Source organism: Schistocerca cancellata, chromosome 2, assembly GCF_023864275.1.
Source record: "Schistocerca cancellata isolate TAMUIC-IGC-003103 chromosome 2, iqSchCanc2.1, whole genome shotgun sequence".
NCBI classification, from domain to species: domain Eukaryota; kingdom Metazoa; phylum Arthropoda; class Insecta; order Orthoptera; family Acrididae; genus Schistocerca; species Schistocerca cancellata.
The window spans coordinates 954408143-954428176 of NC_064627.1; positions in this window are offsets into that span (position 1 = coordinate 954408143).

A 20034-nucleotide genomic window follows, 5' to 3' on the forward strand; every position below is an offset into this window, starting at 1 on the left:
ACCATGAACTGCTCTGTGATAGTAGAACATATTGGTCACTCTGCCACAGAGCAGACTGAAATGACACTTCAGATTATAGGCACTAAATCTTAGATTAATATGTGGTTACATTAGATTAGTGTTGTTGACCGGAATGATGCACATGTGAATTGAAATCAACGAATTTCTATTCCAGTTTACACTTTCTATTGGTTTTAAGTTCATTATGGTTTATAAAATTTCATTCTTAGTGTAATTACCTATTTCAAGGTCCAGATACAATATATCGGTCACCTCTCGGTATGATGAGGAATGCTTCAAACAATAAAAGCAGAGAAAAACATTGTCTAAAGGTAAATATATCTACAAATTTGATCGTTTCCGTAACTAATTCTAATTCAAATTAACCTTGTACTTTGGTTAAAATTACTGACTGATAAACGTCAAATCATCAAACGTAATTGAATTAACTATCAATGGAGAGGATATAAAAAACACAACAGGCAAAGTCTCATCATGAACATCTTAAAGATTCATTAAAAGAAACTCAAATTTAAATTCCTTGAATTTTTATGAAGTACTTACATAGTAGGCTGTACAAAGCATTTTTAGCCCCTGGGAAACTGTCATTATTTCACAAAATTTCAACAAGGAACAGATTACCAAATACAAGCACACATGTTTACTTTCCATGGTGCATAGAATATGCGAAATTGTAAAAGTGGCGTCTCGATGCGCATTTGGTTTAAGTTGGGCCCAAATCCCCGTTCGATTATCCAGATTTATATTTTCCATGGTTCCCAAAAAGTCAAGTGCGATAAGCTCCAAAATGGCGGTTTTCCTACTATATTTTTGTTCCAAGTGATTATTTTCTTCCTATCTAATGACCTTGTCGTAGATGCGAAGTGAACCCCTAATGCAACCTTCGTGTTAGCAAGCTGAATCATCTGTCCACTAATAAAGATCAGGATTAGTATCACAGACCACAGGAGTGTGCTAACACTTTCATTTGCAAAATTTAGTAAGTAAGAGAAGAATCCTTTGCTATTATACCGAGAAACTTAAAATACATTCATATTTTCTGAGAGAATAAATGAGTATTCAAGAATGTCCGATTATAGGTTATATTCAATTATAACGGATTTCATATCTCAAATTCTGCATAACTTTTCCTTCAGTTACCTTTCATTGTGGACACGCGTTTTGAGAACATCATATTTTCCTTTTTTTTTTTACTCACAAAGTGAACCTTAAGAAAGAATAATTAAAAGAATGTTGGAAACATCGACTCTTCTAGATAACAGTTCACCCACGAAGACTCATGTCAGCTGCTCACTTTACAGCATTTTCACAGTTTCAGCAGTTAACGGAAAATTTGTTAATGAAATTATCACGACTATGCAAGTGGGTGAAGTAGGTAAAGAAAAGCTAAAGTACATCGCGAATGAGACCGCTGATACAGTATCGCACTGTGTAAGTATACATAAAAATACACAAAGCCTTGGTGTGTGAAAGGTGATACTTCATTTGAAATGTAGCTTACAGGACTTAGTATGAACATTCCACAGCTGCAAGCAGAAATAACATCTCTGTGAGTAGCGAGCCTTTCAACATGAATGATCGATAATGGGCATCCATCAAGCGCGGCAGACAGTCGACCACAGAAGTCTCGTTTCCATTACCAGGTCACGGCATCTCCATTGGCATCTGTTGCTGGCTTCCAACTTGTAACTGACATTACAGCGTTACGAGTATCATGTATACGTACAAGTATGAAACAAAAGTTTCTTAACTTTCGATGGAATGAAACTGTGGAAGACAAAAAGCTTCTAAACCAAAATTATATTAAATTCAAAACTGTGATTCGATTAGTGTTTACTAATTACAAAAATGGGTCAAATGGTTCTGAGCACTATGGGACTTAACTTCTTTGGTCATCAGTCTCCTAGAACTTAGAACTACTTAAACCTAACGAACCTAAGGACATCACACACATCCATGACCGAGGCAGGATTCGAACCTGCGACCGTAGCGGTCGCGCGTTTCCTGACTGTAGCGCCTAGAACCGCTCGGCCACTCCGGCCGGCTTAGTCATTACAGCAGCAATTTTACTTTTAAGTCAATGTAAATCGTAAAGCTCTTTTACTTCCTAGCTTGAAGATTCGTGAACTTAACTTTCAAATCGTAGTATTATTCATTTTATCATGAGTTTCGTTTCAGTTTCCTATTATGAATCATATGAATAACGAGTGAGGTATTACAGCGATGCATGACTGTTCATTCAACGAATTAGACTCCTGATGCAGATCACCTTCTATTCCATTCTCTAAAACTGGGGTACTTTGAGACAAAAGGTAAAGAACGTGTGATGCGCAAAGTTTGGAAACGTATCTTTTCCAAGTTCTGCTAGGTTTGATTTCATGGAAATCCCGAATGATTTAATCACTCACATGTGATTGTGGACGCGATTTTAATGGATAGGCCTGCAAACACGTAATGTAATGGTGGGTTTAGATCGGACAAGAAATGTTAATGACCGACGCCCCATGAGGGGTGGTCACCGGATAGAGGCTGACATTTAACTTTTCTTAGCACAGCTGAGGGGTAACTCGTGGTAGATGACGTATATCATCTGGACTCAAAGATCCAAAACGCCACATAAAATCTAACTAGGAACGAATAAAGCCTTGTAAAACTGTATTGGACTAATGCCGCCTACTCCTCAAACAAATTGGCTAGAGAGCTTTTGATTATTGCATAATCTTAAGGTATCTGGCCTGTAGGTCTCATAAGATCACGTAATCGACCAAGATACCTAACAGACTCTTTCAGGCCGAGATAATTACCCCTCATTAAAAACACTGGTGAATCGATCAGTCCAGAACGCTTTTAGTAATTGAGAGGAAAGTGAATTAAATACGCTTTAGCAGGCAATGTTACTTAATTTACTGTGTGTTCCTCACCGACAACTTGAAGTGTATAAGTAGTATCCCGTTCTCTGACCTCTTTGAGGTTTGTATATAGCTGTCTTAAGATTGGAAAAGGGAAACATTATTGCGAAATCATCCACATACAGAGAGTGCCTCATGTGGAACCTTGTCTTGTGTAACACGCAACTGATGACACTGATAAAGACGCCTCTGCGTAGTACGCATCCTTGTGGGTCACAATTTTCCTGTACGAATTTCTCCAATTAGTTCTCGGTTTCGATATCTGATAAGTGTATTGAGATTACTGTTCTTTTTCCCTACTGAAGAATTATATTTACAGGATTCCTTATCGAATATAATTTAAGTGTATGAGTATATGTAAAAATGGAATTTGACTTTACGTGAACAGCAATAATTTTGAGTCTTACTTTTGTGTCATCAGTAATTTTTTTCCTGAGTTCCGAGTTAAAGGAGAAACCTATAACACAAAACACTGATCAGACGAAACTTACGAAATATGCTACGACTTTTATTGGCTAAGATTATTGCGCCTTCAGATAACAAATACAATACGTACTCAGTGAACAACAGACCTGAGAGATAAAAATTTTCTCGACTCATTTACACATTTACTCTAATGTACTGTAAACGCACATTGCAGTTGTGTGATGTATATTGCACTCAAAACTGCAGCACATAGAATGCAGTATTGACTAGTATCGCTGACTATTTAGTCTTTTATGAGCAGCTGTAGATATCTGTGAATACGCCCAATTCTTATAAATATGTTGTATGAATGTAAAAAAAAACTACAAAACTTGTCCTACTTTCATGACTATGTACACCCAAAAATTTGTAACATTCTTTCTTAAACAGAGGCTCTGGTTGATGTGCCACATTATTCGCTCATGTGGTACTGTTGTTTGGAAAAGAATTAATTGTAATTTGGATGATTAAGACATAGTCCGTATGCAGATAGCCATCAAATAACGCTTGAAAAATTTTTAAACATAGCAATTTTACAGCCAACTGGTAGCAAATTACTGTTTGGTACAACTGACCTCACTTTGAAGAATCGTAAAATTACATTGATACGCCTACGTGACTTGGCTAGAACGTATATTATTTCAATTCTGACGTGTGTACAGCTCCTCTAAATTCCGACCATCGCGTTTTCACAATGTAATATTACAATTCTTCGAAATTTCATAATGATGAAGCCACCCTTAGTATAAGTCGAAACCTAGGTCAATTGCACCAAACTTATTTGAAACCGGTTGGCTCTAAAATTCCTATGTTTAGAAATTGTTTCTGTTTTCTGAGTAATAGCCCTGTTCAAACCTTCTTTGAAAATTTCCAATAAGTATTTGTACTTCATTGTGTCATATACTGGATTTGTTGTAACACTTGTGCATATCTGAAAGAAGGGTCAGGTTGGAGTGATTACGTCAAGTTGAAGGTCATTCGAATGTATGCTGTGTAGACCCCAAATCGGACAACCTCAGGATCCATCCGCCGTTTCTCCCCAAACTTCTGCCCTTTAAGAATTTTTTGAATTCTACAACATTCTATTCTTATCATTTACGTATGATTCAGTCCAGCAATTAAAAGGAATGTCTGATTTTCTAAGAGAATATCATTTTCAGTAAAACTAAATGTTTTGCACAAGCTATAAGCTTGTGTAACTGCTCCACCATTTAGGATAGGGGAAGTTAGTTTCATGGGGTATTCGGAGCACGAGTTACAGCCAGATCATTTAGGATAGGGGAAGTTAGTTTCATCCGGTATTCGGAGCACGAGTTACAGCCAGGTGTGGGCCGGATTGCAGTAAGTTATGCATACAAGCAGTTGGGAAGGCAAATAGAATCCACAGGGCGTAGAATTGCCAGAGACTGCACACACAGCACTTTCCATGGCGCAAAACACAGGCAGAAGAGTGCCACTGGCTAACCTAACCGTTACGCAAACGTGACATGAAGCGACGCACTTGGCAAAATAAAGTTGCACAGCTGAGTATAAATAGGTGTCTTTTATAGCGAGATTCATTCAAGTGTGGCAGCTCTCATGGACGGCAGGGCGTGTCGCACCACCGGGCTACACGCAGCAAGAGATAGCGTCCCAGTCTACAGTGGGTCGTTTGTTCGACCCTCTGAGGCCGACGTGGGGTCCGCAGCCAGTGAGAGCAGGCCACCCTCCAGCTCGCTATTTGCCGACAGTCGTCTCAGCTCTCAACACACTCCGGAGACTTCCGAGGCGAGGGTCACAAATGCGGACGCCTGATGGCGGTCGGCCATTGCCACCACATTTTAAGCTACACCAGTGAGGAAGAAGCACCAGCGGGGCCTGCCTATGGCTCCTGGCAGAACAGTGTGTAGTCATCGGGGACGGTGGCCGCAGAGTAGGCTGCTGGCACAGCCATCCTGACATCAACGAAATTCAGCAGGCCAGCCAAGGCCGGCGTGGCTTTGCACTGGCCGCTGGGGTGCTTCCTCAGCATTTCGGGGCCCTGTGATGCAGACCAAGGTGAATGGAGCACTGTAGTGGAAGCAAATAAATCATTTGGAAAGTTCTCGCCGAGTTTTAATACGGCACCTCCTGGCACCCACCTGCTACATTTGATGACTTCCTACTACATTTGGTCATCCTGATACATTCAGTGGCAGAGGTCGCCATAACATTTGGTGTCAGAATAGATGGCGTAGTCTGTCCAGTATGACATTTGATTCCACCTCCTGCAGCACAGACACAAGATGTGGTGAGTGCTGTCAAAATAGTTCTTTTGAGTGTTGGACATTTTCTTTATTTCTTGTTTGTGTTTTGAGTATGAAGTGTCAAAAACCACATTGAAGATGTTTTGCGTGGGCATAGCATTTTGTGCTGTCAGAGTAAGTGGTAGTGTATCTGGGGCAGTAAGATTTATTATATTCTTTCGTAGCATTTGATTACTTTTGTACTGGTTAATGATAATACTGAGTAAGATGATACGGAGCTGTAGGAAGTCAGATTATTCTAGAACTTATTGAGGGGTGGCGGGTGGATATATTTGTTAATGTTCCTATTATTTATATAATGCTGTTGTTTGCTGTTCTCAACACTGGCTCTCTAACTACAATATTGGCAACCAGAAAATGATTAGCAAAACGTGAAGCCTTTAATTAGAATTCCTAGTGCCCACTTCATCTGAGAAATACATTTATAGCTACAACTTATAGCTCTGAGGAATTAGGTGATTTTCTGGGATTCATAATCAAAAACCATTCTCTCTATAATGTTCACTATATTGTGAAAGTCACAGACCAAAAAGAATCCACACAATCCAGCTACCAGAGCAGTTCAGAGTCTAATGCGCTGATGCAACTATAACTGTTCAAATTAAATGTTTAAGTGAATGCTCGCCATAATTTGATGATAATGTTCATCAAACGCCACGCTAAATAATGGTAGCATGTCTGTTCTGCGGCGGCACGTGAAAATACGACATATGCAAACTCAAGATAGATCATTAAAGTCATCCCAGAATTAACACTTCACTCGAAAACGATTTCATGGTTACGCGTATCCCGAGTAACTTATTACGGCATCCGAGGCTGTTCATAGCAATGATACCGACGCTACGCGTCGCGACTCCTGGCACAGGTGGTGCGCTAATCAGCGTCTGAAGAGAACTGGGGCCTTCTTCTTCCTCGCGCAGCGTTCATACATACAAAGTCGTAGCGCGGACAGCTGATCAAATCTGCTCTCCAGAATAGCTGACAGCGCGGACAGCTGATCAAATCTGCTCTCCCGAATAGCTGCTGGGCTAGTAATGCACCACTTTAAGTTATCGAATAAATCATTGCCTCCTTTGCTGATGGTCGATGAAGCTTTGAATTTAATTGTGCAATCAGCACACAAGTAAGTAATCTTAATAAATGTCTGACATGGCTAAGTCAAATATTTTGGGCGAGAGAATTAATTGAAATGCATTACACGCAGTAGACTAGCTCTGAATGTGCTCTCTGGATATACGCTCCAGCTATAGTTTAATAGTTATTCTGTTCAAACATCTCACATTTTTATGATTATAGCGGATCTCTGTTCCACTTAAATTTAAACATCCTAGCTTTATTTATTCGCCTACTTAATCTATCTTGCTTCCTTAATTTCTAAGACAAAAACCAGAAAATCATGAATTTCAACTAAAGTTTTAATTTGTGAGATTCAGAATACTGTTTCTACTAAATTATTATGCAAAAGGAATCTAAATATAAATTTTTAAGTTTCTAGCTCTTTCCCGTTGCGCCAATGATTTTTACAGAAAAACATCCAAATTTCGAAAATGGTTAAAGTTATTGAACTGCTATCCAACACACATTATTTTGTATTACTCCTGACATGCTAGAAACGTTTCAGGTTATTTGCTTCATTTTAAAGTATTGCGCAATATTTATGACGTCAGAGCTAGTTACAGCGGACTAGGCTAGCACACAATGGAAAGACTGATGTGAATTTTATAAGGTGTGAGTATGCTGCTTCCCTACATCACCCTCTACTTAATTTTTTTGAATGTAAATGACAAAAAATTAATTACAAAAAGGGAAGCAAGAGTACAGCTTAACTCCCTATGAAAATTAAAATTGAAATATAAACATATAGAAATATTAAAAGAAAATTTATTACCTACTTCAATTATTTAAATTACAGGCATGTTCACTGCCTTTTAAGCAACATTATCACTCCAAATTTAAGCAAAATCAATGAAACGCTTTGGCATACATACTGCCTTCGACAGACAAACTCATAAAAATATGCATAATTATGAAAATTTTAAATCCATTAAATTGTCTGTAAATATTTTTACATACACAAATTCAAAGGAAATAACACTGTTATTCAAGATACATAAACAGATAATTATATCTTAGCAGTCTTTTCTAAAAATGAAAGAAAATTTCACAAATCATGACAATTTCAATTTTACACGCGTGGTTTTAGCTGCCTTGGCTGGCGTTCTACACTTCCATTTACAAGGTTAGAGGAGGGGAAGTTGCTATGGTGTGCGTCCTTCACATTCACTCTGAATTAAATGGGGAAAGGGGTGGAGTCATTGTAAGTTGTGTCCAAGTTACTCCATGCTTTACGCAGCTACCAGGCTGCCACTATCTGGTTTGTCCTGTAGAACAAACAAAAAGAGTGCCTCAGACTATGTTCACTTCATATCTAAGGGTTGGTCACAATGAAATGGGGATATATACATTTTATTTTTCAATATGTTACTGGAACAAAGTTAACAGAACTTTTTCAATTTTACTCTCGCGGTTACTTAACTGTCATAAAATCGGTAAACAAATGGCTCAAAACGCCGTTAGTCACGTACTAGAGAAAATTTATGCTCAAGGCATACAATCATAAATCCTATTTAATCTCAGTTTATTATTTCTGGGCCGGAACACTGAACCAATGCTCGGTACATTCCTGACAAATCTGTATTTTATTTACTTAACTGACTCATCTTCGATTACCTTATTCTTAGAGATAGTATGAGTGTATTTGATTAATAGTTGTCTTCTCAGCCTCTTTGTACATGTAACGTAGTGTGTTCAAAACACATTACGTTTAGTTGACTACTAAATCCACGTATTGGTCCTCTGTTGCTGTGTCAGTTCCACATCTGCTATTATGCACTTACTTCATCGAAGTGTATCTATGCTGAGCTATAAATAATGTTTCCCTTCTGCCATTATGTTACTCAATTATATCACATTTATTTCATATCTATAGTGTATTGCAGCTGACCAGTTTGCTCACGTTGCAATCCATTTCCACTTGATTGGATGCTGAAACCACAGGTAGTCTCTCTCGACCTACGACTAAAGTGCATTATGTAATTATGGCCGAGCGTAATGCTGAATTCCTTAAACCTATAGGACACCATGAGCTGCTCTGTCTCATCTAACATAAGGGTACCTATGGTCGTATTCACGCCTCCAACTCATAACCTCAATACGTGTAGGTGTGTGCTGTCACACACTACACCAAATAACGGCCAGCTTCAACCTTATAAATATTTCAAGGACGAGTCCTTCACGCCTCAACCACAAACACTACTCAATTCTATTACACTGCCATTCCTTGCTACACAAGGTGAGTTAATTTTTACAGCTTATCTGTCTATTTTTCATAACACTAAGCACCCTCTCTTACTATTTATTAGTTAGCTCTAACGCATACACAAGGTCTCATTGCCACTTCAGATCCTGCTTATAAACGAACTTGTATATCTTTTTTAAATATAATTGTGGGAGCATTTCCAATAAAACAACACTTTGTACTATACAATATTACCAGGGTTCTACACATACTTGTTACTCAAATACATTTGTATCTTAATTACGTCATACTTCTCTGTTGTTTATGTCACTGTTAGGTTTGTGACATTAGGTATCCTCTCCACTAATCGGTGGATAGAACGGTTACAGCACTCAGGGCCTGATAGCCATGACAGAAAATTTTAGTATAGCAAAGAAGGAGTCGAAACTTTGGTGGATAGGAAAGATGAAGAGAGAGTGAGATCTGAAATGTGAAAGAAGATCTCACACAGCTGGGACTGCACAGCTGCCACACTGTGTAGAGGTTACAGAACAACCTCCTCCCTACAGAATTCATCAGCTTACTTTTACTAAGATTAACACCTTCGTCCCAATATTTCCTATTTTTCAGAACTCGTATAGGCAGCTCCCAAGATTCATCATTAGTTACTACATGTTTATCAATAAAAGGTACCGTAATTACTCCGGTTATGGGCAAGACCAATTTTAACTGGCTTCTTTCAAAGTCAACAACACTCTGATATTTCGACAAGAAATCTATGCCAATCAAAACCTCAATACTGAGATTGTTTACAATTAAGCATGGATGATCAGTTAAATTACCATTAATATCAAAGGGCAGTAAAGATTCTTGCTTTACCGTTTTTGACACCTTGCCAGTAGCACCAATTATTCTTAGTCCTGATACCCTCATTACTGTAAGCTTGTCTTTACCTTACTTCCACTGTCTAAGAGACAACGTACATTGATACCCAACATATTCACTATTATTATAGGGTGGCTTATTCTAGGTTGTACAGGTGGTTCCTCAAACTCGTCCAATAGTTCCTTTTGGATTTGTCTCCAACTAAAGTGATCGACATCTGTCTTCATTACAATTAGGTCAAAGTGTGTAGTGGTTTCCTGAACCACAATTTCAGCTGTCTTTTCCAGTCGGTCTATTAATTTTAAATCGAAACACCGCACGACTTCATTACATTTAGTTTGCTGAACATGACCCAAATTACTGTAGTCTTAGCGATTCTCCGCCTCCAGACCGGGCATAACACTAGTTACAGCTAAACCACTTTCACTATTATCGTCGGGTTCCGTCTCAAGTGACAACTGGTCACTGCTACTGGGTTCGTCGACCCACAACATGCTATCCTCTACATTCTCACTTACCTCCTGTCCTAAATCTTTTAGTACAGTATCAACATCCTGCACAGGCACTTTAGATAAGAGCACATCATCCTTATCGTAAATATAGGCATGAATTTCTTCTGCTTCTTCACCTGACAATTCAATAGTTTGTAGCTCTTCCCTACCGTTACACTGCTGCGCCTTCTCTATCTCTTCCCACGTAGAAAGCGTCTCTGACATGGTATCTATTACATACTGTGAGTGATCTAATATTTCTGCTGTATCCTTAGATGAAGTTCGGTGGCAGGAGGAACAAGACTTCTGGTCAGGTGACTACAGGGTTATAAACACAAAGTCAAATAGGGGTAATGCAGGAGTAGGTTTAATAATGAATAGGAAAATAGGAATGCGGGTAAGCTACTACAAACAGCATAGTGAACGCATTATTGTGGCCAAGATAGATACGAAGCCCACACCTACTACAGTAGTACAAGTTTATATGCCAACTAGCTCTGCAGATGACGAAGAAATTGAAGAAATGTATGATGAAATAAAAGAAATTATTCAGATAGTGAAGGGAGACGAAAATTTAATAGTCATGGGTGACTGGAATTCGAGTGTAGGAAAAGGGAGAGAAGGAAACGTAGTACGTGAATATGGATTGAGGCTAAGAAATGAAAGAGGAAGCCGCCTGGTAGAATTTTGCACAGAGCACAACTTAATCATAGCTAACACTTGGTTTAAGAATCATGATAGAAGGTTGTATACATGGAAGAACCCTGGAGATACTAAAAGGTATCAGATAGATTATATAATGGTAAGACAGAGACTTAGGAACCAGGTTTTAAATTGTAAGACATTTCCAGGGGCAGATGTGGACTCTGACCACAATTTATTGGTTATGATCTGTAGATTAAAACTGAAGAAACTGCAAAAAGGTGGGAATTTAAGGCGATGGGACCTGGATAAACTGAAAGAACCAGAGGTTGTACAGAGTTTCAGGGAGAGCATAAGGGAACAATTGACAGGGATGGGGGAAAGAAATACAGTAGAAGAAGAATGGGTAGCTTTGAGGGATGAAGTAGTGAAGGCAGCAGAGGATCAAGTAGGTAAAAAGAAGAGGGCTAATAGAAATCCTTGGGTAACAGAAGAAATATTGAATTTAATTGATGAAAGGAGAAAATATAAAAATGCAGTAAGTGAAGCAGGCAAAAAGGAATACAAACGTCTCAAAAATGAGATCGACAGGAAGTGCAAAATGGCTAAGCAGGCATGGCTAGAGGACAAATGTAAGGATGTGGAGGCTTATCTCACTAGGGGTAAGATAGATACTGCCTACAGGAAAATTAAAGAGACCTTTGGAGATAAGAGAACCACTTGTATGAACATCAAGAGCTCAGATGGAAACCCAGTTCTAAGCATGGAAGGGAAAGCAGAAAGGTGGAAGGAGTATATAGAGGGTGTATACAAGGGCGATGCACTTGAGGACAGTATTATGGAAATGGAAGAGGATGTAGATGAAGATGAAATGGGAGATACGATACATGAATTTCAACTAAAATTTTAATTTGTGGGATCTAGAATACTGTTTCTACTAAATTATTATGCAAAAGGAATCTAGATATAAATTTTTAAGTTTCTAGCTCTTTCCCGTTGCGCCAATGATTTTTGCAGAAAAACATCCAAATTTCGAAAATGGTTAAAGTTATTGAACTGATATCCAACACATATTGATTTTGTATTACTCCTGACATGCTAGAAACGTTTCAGGTTATTTACTTCATTTTAAAGTATTGCGCAATATTTATGACGTCAGAGATAGTTACAGCGAACTAGGCTGCACACAATGGAAAGACTGATGTGAATTTTATAAGGCGTGAGTATGCTGCTTACCTACATTAATCCTGAAACATAACGACTAACTGGGAACGAAAGCAATACCACGGCAGTGTCAAGGACGCAAGGTCTGTCGGAACCAGAAGCAGTGCGGATTTTGATGGAAAAGGTAGCAAAATTGAAGCGGACAATACGCAGTTGAGAATTGAATTAACATCTAGTAGTGAGTGGGAAACCGCACCTGATCAGTAGTGTTTGCCTAGGGAGCAGGATATTGATCCAGCCACCATGAGTTTGATTATTCCGTTTTCTGGCAAGGCATCTGAGGATGTGCGTTCGTTTGTGGAGGACTTGGAGGCTTCAGCGGTGATGAATGGATGGTCTGATGAGCAGTTGTTACATATAGCCAAGATTCGATTAATGGGTGAAGTGAAAACATACATAAGATGTTCTGAGGCCTTAAGGAAGGCAGGACCGTTTAAGCATTAAAGGAAGGGCTTTTGCAAAGGTACAAGAAACAGAATAGCGCTCGGCACTTTAGAGAGAGGTTAAGTATAATGAGAAAGAGACAGGGGGAGACGGTGGAGAGATTTGTGGACAGGATAAGGGAAATTTATCAGTATACTTACGAGTTGGGGCAGAGCGATGAAGTGAATAGTGTTCTGTTGCAGGAGGCCGAGCAAAGGGCACTTGATGTATTTTTGAGAGGGTTAATGGCGTGTATGTTACGGAAAGTGCATGTAGGGACTCCAAAAGATTTGTATTTGGCCATTCCGCTGGTAATTGAATGTGAGGAAATAGACATGGCAACAGGGCACACGAGAGGCAAACAGTATTTGCAGCGGGTATAAAATGTCATAAGTGTGGTCGTATGGGACATGTGCAGAGGCAATGTACCCAGTCAACGAGGAATAGAAGAAGGGGTGGAAATCAGCAGTGTGGAGGATAGAGAAGTGGAGATAGGAGAGGTGGACAAGCGTTAAACGGCATAGGGGGCTCAATACCCACCTAAAGGCACTCCCGTTTAATTTTAATGCTATGGATACGTATGCAGAGATGGAATGGTCAGTGGCAAGATCTGTAGGAAATAAATGGTTTAAGATTTTGTTGGACACAGGGGCGCTAGTGTCAGTGGCTACTAGGAGTATAATGGGACGAATGAAACTAGACCCTCCACGTTACAGATTGCGTGGAGTGGGGGATAAGGAGGTCACGCCTTTGGGGTCTGTGACAGTTGACTTTCGCATAGGGGAAGTCCGATTTATTGCATGCATGGAGGTGGTACTATAGGTAGGCCTGGGCTACGACTTGATCCTAGGAGTAGATTTCTTGCATCAACAACATGCCAAAATTGACCTTGGACAACGAACTGTGGAACTTGGTGGAATGTTATTTCCGCAAGGGGAAACTGTTGTCAATGCAGAGATGTCGAGAGGGGCGTTCAAGGTAATGAACAAACCGATTGAACCCCGTACGTTAGCATTACGGCTTAATTCGCATGAGTGTGTGTCTAGTGGCACCGGGATGACGCTTTGGATAAGTGTGGAGTCGAATCAACCTCTGAGTACAGTATGTGTTATTGAACCATTGGAGGATAATGAAGGTTTGGGTTCAATGGGTTTTTTTGTGAAACGTAGTGTTGTACGCGTACAGGAGGGGAACGACGGGCGAGTAGTTCCCGTGAACGTGGATAATTTTAGCGCTGTAGACGCGAATTTGAGGAAAGGAGTTTCAGTAGCACATTTGGATGTGCGAGATGACGAACACTGGTGTTGGAGAGGTAGGCGAAGCGATCAATCACTAACTGCCGGTAGAACTGCATTGCGTGACAAAATTAAGCATTTGAAAGGAAAAGAAAGAGAGCAGATGGAAAAATTATTGAGGGAATTTAAGGATTTGTTTTTTCCACAAGGGTAGTTACTAGCAACAGCATTAGTGCAACATAGGATACCAACTGGGAATGAAGCACCTGTTTACCGTAAACCATACAGAATACCGAGGTATTTTCAGCCGATTGTGGAGGATTTCATTGATCAGCTGCTTGCGGACGGTATTATAGAGCATACCAATAGTTGCTGGGGAGCAAGCATTGTCGTTGTGCCTAAAAAAATCTGCGGATGGAACTAAGAAATACAGGTTCTGTTGTGACTACCGATACCTCAATAAAAAGACAGTAACGGACGCATACCCCATTCCAAACATATCGGAGACTTTGGATCACTTAGGACAGTGCCAGTAATTTTCTACGATGGATTTGCCAAGTGGTTATCATGAGTTAGAGGTGGCTCCAGAGCATCGTCCAAATACTGCTTTCTCTACACCTGGAGGCCATTACCAGTACATTAGAATGCCATTCGGTTTGAAAAACGCTCCGGCAACGTTTCAGAGGTTGCTAGACAGTGTCTTGAGGGGTTTGAAACCACGGCAGTGTCTGGTCTATTTGGATGATATTATAGTGCTTTCAAGTAATATGGAGCAACATATGCAGCGGTTATGGGAAGTGTTTATGAGGTTAAGAGCAGCTCGTTTAACGTTGAGCCTGGAGAAGCGTCATTTCTCATTAGAAGAAGTAAAATATTTGGTTCATATTATCGGTAAGGACGGAGTGCGAACAGATCCGAGGTTGGTACACGCTGTAAGGGATTTTCGGGAACCGAAAACAGTTAAGCAAGTGCAGTCATTCATCGGAATCAGCAATTTCTATCGAAAGTTTGGCAGATGTAGCACAATCGTTGACGCGATTGTTACGGAAGGGTGTGAAAATTGAGTGGCCAGAATAGTGTCAGAAAGCGTTTGACAAACTGAAAGAAGTGTTAAAATCAAGTCCGGATCTTGTGTTTCCAGATTTTGAAAAGGAGTTTAAACTAGCATACGATGCATCGAATCAAGCAAGTGTTCTTAGTCAGGAAATTGATGGGAAGGAACATCCTGTAGACTATGCGTCTAGGCAGTTGAAGAGAGCAGAGAAGAATTACTCAACAACAGAGAGGGAGATGCTTAGCGTAATCTATGGAAACACATGTTTTAAATGTTATTTATATGGGAGAAGATTTCGGGTAGGGACAGATCATGCTGCGTTGAAGTGGTTGTTGGGGTTGAAGGATCCGCCTACTAGACTCGCTCGATGGGCTGTCAGGCTTAGTGAATTCGACTACGAGGTGGTGCACAAGCCTGGGAAGAAGCACGCTAATGCGGATGCACTAAGTAGCAAGGTGGCAAAAGTAGAAGTCATAGATTATGACCTAGCGGTATGGCAAAAATTACAGGACGCGGACAACGATTGTAGATTGTATCGGACACAGCCACAGTTTAATGTGTACGACTGTCTTTAGTGCAGGGAACGAGGTTAGGGCCAAGGGTAGTAGTGACGTTGAGCGATCACGTGTTATCTGGTCATGGAGGGTGTAGAGCGACGAATGGGAGAGTGGCGGAGAGGTATTGGTGGAGAGGTAGGAAAGGAGATGTGGATCAGTAAGTCAAGAATTGTACACCATGTGCACAGAGAGCAGATTTGAATCAGAGACAGATACAGCTACAACGATTACCGGAAGTGACATTTCCCTTTTCTTTCCTGGGGATTGATGTCTTAGGACCTTTCAGGCGAAAACCATCGGGGAACAGATTCGTCCTGGCAATAATAGACCATTTTTCGAGGTATGTGGAGATGGTGGCTATGCCAAATCAACAGGAAGCAATGGTCGCGCTAGCGTTAATAAACAACTGGATTTTGAAATATGGTGTAGCGGAGACAATAATTACTGACCATGGGACCAACTACACGTGGGATTTGGGGAACTGTGTAAATTGTTGAACATAAAGAAGTTGAGGACGAGTGCGTTGCATCTACAGGTGAACGGAAGGACGGAACGGCTCCACAGAACAATCGGCAAGATGCTGAGTTGTTATGTGGATTCTCAACACCATCAGTGGGGCGAGTATTTGAAGCATATTGTATGCGCATACAATGCAAAAGTCCATACAGATACCGGTTTGTCTCCATATGAGGTAGTGTATGGGCGAAAAATGCCATCACCGTTTGATTTAGTGAAGCTACAGAAAGAAAGCATTGGTCAATCTGTACGTCAATTCGCAAGGACAATTCGGGATGTTTGGAAACGGGTACAAAAGGCGAATACGAAGGTCTTGGAAAGGCAGGAAGACGCAGTGAAGCGGAAAGGAAGTTTACCGCAGTATAAAGTGGGGCAATGGGTAATGCTGTCCAGCCCCTATATGCAAATAGGGAAAACACAAAACTTCCTCACGAGGTATCAAAGGCCATACCAAGTTGTTGAAACCACATCTCCCGTTAATGTTAAGCTTTAGCTGCCAACGAGAACAACGATAGTACACATTGGGCGATTTAAGGGTAGCCCGGATGTGATTCCAGGCGTGGCACAGGAAGGAAGGAGGAAGAAAGAGAAAGTGAAGAGAGGTGCTAAGAGCAGAGAAAACCAGGATGTTAGAGTACAGCATGAAACACCGTATGCTTTGCGGTCTAGAAAGTAGTAGAGTATTTATAGTTTCTTTGTTTTCGTGTCATGTATGACTCGGTTTGCGTAGAGTTTAAATGGCTCTAAGCGCTATGGGACTTAACATCTGAGGTCATCAGTCCCCTGGACTTAGAACTACTTAAACCTAACTAACCTAAGGGCATCACATACATCCATGCACCAGGCAGGATTCGAACGTGCGACAGCAGCAGCCGCCTGGTTCCGGACTGAAGCGCCTAGAACCGGTCGGCCGCAGAGGCCGGCTTGCGTAATTAGACATTGTATTTTATATGTTGTTATTGTTGTGGTCTTCAGTTCTGAGACTGGTTTGATGCAGCTCTCCATGCTACTCTATCCTGTGTAAGCTTCTTCATCTCCCAGTATTCATCTCTTGGTCTCCCTCTACGATTTCTATCCTCCACGCTGCCCTCCAATGCTAAATTTGTGATCGCTTGATGCCCCAGAACATGCCCTACCAACCTGTCTCTTCTTAATCTCAAGTTGTGCCACAAATTCCTCTTATCCACAGCTTTTCGAAAGCTTCTATTCTCTTCTTGTCCAAACTATTTATCGTCCATGTTTCACTTCCATACATGGCTACACTCCATACAAAAACTTTCAGAAACAACTTCCTGACACTTAATTCTATACTCGATGTTAACAAAATCCTCTTCTTCAGAATCGCTTTCCTTGCCATTGCCAATCTACATTTTATATCCTCTTTACTTCGACCATTATCAGTTATTTTGCTCCCCAAATAGCAAAACTCCTTTACTACTTTAAGTGCCTCATTTCCTAATATAATTCCCTCAGCATCACACGGCTACATTCCATTAGCCTCGTTTTGCTTTTGTTGATGTTCATCTTATATCCTCCTTTCAAGACACTGTCCATTCCGTTCAACTGCTCTTCTAGGTCCTTTGCTGTCTCTGACGGAATTACAATGTCGTCGGCGAACCTCAAAGTTTTTATTTCTTCTCCATGGATTCTAATACCTACTCCGAATTTTTCTTTTGTTTCCTTTACTGCTTGCTCAATATACAGATTTAATAACATCGGGGATTGGCTACAACTCTGCCTCACTCCCTTCCCAACCACTGCTTCCCTTTCATACCCCTCGACTGTTATAAGGGCCATCTGCTTTCTGTACAAACTGTAAATAGCCTGTCGTTCCCTGTATTTTACCCCTGCCACCTTTAGATTATGAAAGAGAGTATTCCAGTCAACATTGTCAAAAGCTAAGTGCACAAATGCTATCAAACGTATGTTTGCTTTCCTAATTCTTTCTTCTAAGATAATGCGTAAAGTCAGTATTGCCTCACGTGTCCCACATTTCTAAGGAATCCAAACTCATCTTCCCCGAGATCGACTTCTATCAGTTTTTCCATTCGTCTGTAAAGAATTCCCGTAAGTATTTTGCAGCTGTGACTTATTAAACTGATAGTTCGGTAATTTTCACATCTGTCAACACCTGCTTTCTTTAGGATTGGAATTATTATATTCCTTTTGACGTCTGAGGGTATTTCGCCTGTTTCATACAACTTTCTCACCAGATGGTAGAGTTGTGTCAGGACTGGCTCTCCCAAGGCTGTCAGTAGTTCTAATGGAATGTTGTCTACTCCCGGGGCCCTGTTTCGACTCAGGTCTTTCAGTGCTGTGTCAAACACTTCACGCAGTATCGTATCTCCCATTTCATCTTCATCTACATCCTCTTCCATTTCCATAATATTGTCCTCAAGAACGTCGCCATTGTATAGACCCTCTAGAGACTCCTTCCACCTCTCTGTTTTCCCTTCTTTGCTTAGATCGGGGTTTCCATCTGAGCTCTTGATATTCATACAAGTGGCTCTCTTTTCTCCAAAGGTCTCTTTAATTTTCCTGTAGGCAGTATCTATTTTACCCCTAGTGAGATAAGCCTCCACATCCGTATATTTGTCCTCTAGCCATCCCTGCTTAGCAGTTTTGCACTTATTTTTATATGTGTTTTTATATTTGTTTTCAAGTATTGAGAGCCTGCTAGGTACAACAGTCTTTTTGAAGAGGGAGGAAGAGTAAGGGTGATCCCCGTCCTCAGGTCACTGAAAAGGGAAGTGTAGCGCCTGACGTATGTGGAGTGTTGTTGGAGGATAAATCGAATGCAGTTCTGGAGAAACAAATGCGTTGGAGTAAGTTTTGCGGCAAAGCCGTAAAAAATATTGGTTGAATGATGTCAGAGTCTTACGACTTCCTGTTTAAATTTTTTTTTATCGAAAGTGCTGGGTCAGCAATGTCGTGTTTATTGCACCAGTTGATATAATGTAAATTTGAGATGAAAGTAGTAGCACAATCGGTGTTGAGTTTGGATCGAAAATAGTGGATGTTGGAGGAAAATCTGGGAAGCCAGGGGGATGGGTATACACTGTCCAAGGGACTTTTTGGAGCCAAAACTGAGCTTGCAACGGGTCGGGATGCATTGGATGTTCTTCTCCTACGAGAATTTAGTAGCAGTAGCAAGTGGCTTTGAGCAGTGCGTATTTGCAGATGCGAAACGTATAGAGCTCTAGGGGAGCGGAATTTTAATCGATGGAACTAGGTATAACATAATAGGACCAACCTCCCATCTGCCAGCGTCAATTTCAGGAGTCACGCAATTGATTGTTATGCAGCCACAGCTGTACTGGCCAGAAACCACTTTAGAGTTTTGGGCAAGGCAAAATCTAACCTTGTTAAATCAAACTCTGGAGCCAGGTCTGTGGAGAACCGTAAACCAGTTCATTTTAGAGCAAGAGGGCCACGTATCAGCCGAACAGCTTGTTCAACATGTCGCTCAGTATAGGGAAAGGCCGCGGCAAATAACAATTATTTTGAGCAACTCTGTGCCAAGTGTCATCGCAGCCTTAATTTTGATATGTTTATTTTCTGATCAGGCGGAGAGCTGATTCCAAGAGGGAACCAAGGGTAGTCCAAGATCAAGGGGATTTGATACTGAGGGCGTGAGACAAGGAGGTAAGGGGTTGATCGAGCAGTGGTCGTCCAGTAAAGTAAATTTACGTTTTGTTTCATGTCATGGTTTTGAGAGGACACTAGACCACATTTAAGTTTTCTAGTAGAAAGGAAATATGCCATAGGTGGCCATCAGAGGAAGACAAGGGCTAGTTAAGGATCGACAAGGGGACCGGGTCTTTCCGAAGAGGGGAATAATATAGCGGCTTCACCGTTTAGGATAGGGATAGTTAGTTTCGTGCGATTTTCGGAGCACGAGTTACAGCCAGGTCTGGGCCGGATTGCAGTACATTACGCATACCAGCAGTTGCTAAGGCAAATAGAGGCCACAGGGGAGTAGAACTGCCGGAGAGGGTGCAGACAGCAGTTTCCATGGGGCAAGTCACA